The sequence below is a fragment of the Etheostoma spectabile genome, chromosome 23 (genome assembly GCF_008692095.1).
Source record: "Etheostoma spectabile isolate EspeVRDwgs_2016 chromosome 23, UIUC_Espe_1.0, whole genome shotgun sequence".
Classification (NCBI taxonomy): Eukaryota; Metazoa; Chordata; class Actinopteri; order Perciformes; family Percidae; genus Etheostoma; species Etheostoma spectabile.
Window position 1 is genome coordinate 18,198,503 of NC_045755.1, and position 3,242 is coordinate 18,201,744.

A 3,242-nucleotide genomic window follows, 5' to 3' on the forward strand; every position below is an offset into this window, starting at 1 on the left:
TTTTTTTGGGACCATACTATCTAGAATTCATGATTTCTTTTGACTACATTCTATGACTTTTTTTGACATTTTTCGACTACTGTACTATGACTTCATGATTTTTTTTTGACATACTATACTATGACTTTTTTATAATTTGTATCAACATACTACACTATATCTTGATTTTTTTTAAATACATACTATGACTTTTTATAATATGTCATCACATACTACACATTTACTTTTTTCGACATACTATACTATGAATTTTATGATTTTTTCGACATACTATACAGCTTTTTACTTTTTTCTCATACTATACTATGACTTTTTATGATTTTTTTCGACATACTATACTATGACTTTTTTATGATTTTTTTTCGACATACTAACTATGACTTTTTATGTTTTTTGACATACTACACTATGACTTATATTTTTTTCAACATACTTACTATGACTTTTTATATTTTTTTTCGACATACTATACTATGACTTTTTATGATTTTTTTTCGACATGCTATACTATGACTTTTTTAAATTTGTATCAACATACTGCACTATGACTTATGATTTTTTTCAACATAATTCTATGGCTTTTTTTTATGATTTTTTTAACATACTTGCTTTGACTTTTTTAAACATACTATACTATGACTTTTTATGATTTTTTTAGCATACTTACTATGACTTTTCAATGTTTTTTGACATACTATACTATGACTTTTTATGATTTTTTTCGACATACTATACTATGACTTTTTTTACTTTTTCGACATACTATACTATGACCTTTTTGGATAGTTAATACTATGACTTTTAATTCTTTTTTGACATACTATACTATGAATTTTCATGATTTTTTTTGACATACTATTCTATGACTTTTTTGACATTTTTCGACATACTATACTATGACTTCATGATTTTTTTTTTGAAATACATACTATGACTTTTTTATAATTTGTATCAACATACTACACTATAACTTGATTTTTTTTAATACTATACTATGACTTTTTATAATTTGTATCAACAACTACTACACATTTACTTTTTTTCGACATACTATACTATGACTTTTATGATTTTTTTCGTTATCTTTTTTCGACATACTATACTATGACTTTTTTATGATTTTTTCGACATACTATAACTATGAATTTTTATGATTTTTTCGACATACTATACTATGACTTTTTTTTTTTTTCGACATACTATACTAGGACTTTATGATTTTTTTCGACATACATACTATGACTTTTTATATGATTTTTTTGACTACTATACTAGTATGACTTTTTATGATTTTTTTCGACATACTATACTATGACTTTTTATAATGATTTTTTTTTACATTATCTACTAACTATCACTATGACTTTTTTATAATTTGTATCAACATACTGCTCACTATGACTTATGATTTTTTTCAACATAAATATTCTAAATATTAAAAAGTAATAAAAAGTCATAGTATTAACTATCCAAAAAGGTCATAGTATAGTATGTCAAAAAATCATAAAAAAGTCTTAGCACTATTCAAAAAGGTCATAGTTTACTATGTCAAACCAATTATAAAATGTCATATTATAGTATATCGAAAAAAATAATAAAAGAATCTTAGTATAGTACGTTTAAAAAGCAAGTCATAGTATAGTATGTCGAAAAAAAGTCATAGTGTAGTATGTTATAGTATAGCATAGTCTGTCGAAAAATCATAAATAATAGTATAATATGCATAGTATACATGTCATAGTATAATATGTCGAAAAAAGTCATAGTATAGTATGTCGAAAAAAATCATAAAAAAGTTATAGTATAGTATGTCAAAAAATCATAAGAAGTCATAGTATACTATGTCAAAAAATCATAAAATGTCATATTATAGTATGTCGAAAAAAGAAAAGAATCTTAGTACAGTACGTTTAAAAAACAAGTCATAATAAAGTATGTCGAAAAAAATAATAAAAAGTCATAGTATAGTATGTCGAAAAAAGTCATAAAAACGTCTTGGTATAGTATGTTTAAAACTAATTATAAAAAAGTCATAGTACAATATATCGAAAAAGTCATAGAATAGTATGTCAAAAAATCATTAAAAAGTCGTGCTTGTCGTTACGCTGTGCCGAGTGTAGGGCCCTGTGTCTTTAGTTGAACAGTGAGAGCAGTAATGCTTGAAGATAAAGCTACAAATGAATAAAAATGGAATGAATTTTTAACAACACAACAGGGTCACAGGTAATGGTCAACTGTCCTTTTTTACTGAACAGTTTCTCACAGAATTTGCTGAATAAATCCAGGTAATTTTTCTTTCTTATCAAAGATTCTCTACAACTAATGCTTCCAAACCATCTGTTATTATGCAGTCATGAGATCTGCTCAAAAACTGATTTGGATCTGGATAGCAGTAATGAAACATTGGAGGAAGTAGAAGCTCTGCTCAGGCGCCATTTTTCTTGTCTCCGGAGAGGTAAAATCTATGCAACATTGGCTACGTTTGAACATTTCATGTGAATTAGCTATGTTAACGTTAGGTGTAGAGTTGACTTAATACATCTTCTAAGAAGTAGTAAACCCCAATTGCTGAAGATGAAGAAGCGTTCATTATTTAACGGACTAAGCCTATACAGCCAATGTTGGTGGCTAGCTTCAGCTTAGTGTCTGACCAACAGTGAGTTTTTTTTAACTCTCTCAAACCTGCACCTGATTGTGACTGATTGGGCCGTCTATCTCTCCCCAACTTGTTTAGACTCAGAAGCCCTTCTATCATAAAAACATGTCGAGTATTTGTAACAAAGGAAACGCTTGAAAATCAGTTAAAAATTAAAGGCGATGTCATGTGTTATTTAGGCTAAAACCTTTTTGTCACATACAACAAACATCTTACTATCCACTAGCTGCCTGTCCCCTGAACACCCTTCTGGTTGATTTTTTTTTTTAGATATAGTACATTATGACTTTTTCAACATACTATACTATGATTTTATTCAACATACTTCACTATGAAATTTTTTTGACATACTGTACAATCACTTTTTGATGATTTTTTTCATACAAAAATTGATTTACACCAAAATAAGAAAAGAGTTTGCAGGAAATACAGAAAATCAATTTGAACTGAATGGTTTCTGAGCATTAGGGCAATGTGAAATCTTTGTTGTGAATGATTACTCCAATTTTATTAAGTTAATCCAATGTTTCACTTTTTACAGTGCACCCTGCGCTTGTTACACACACACACACACACACACACACAC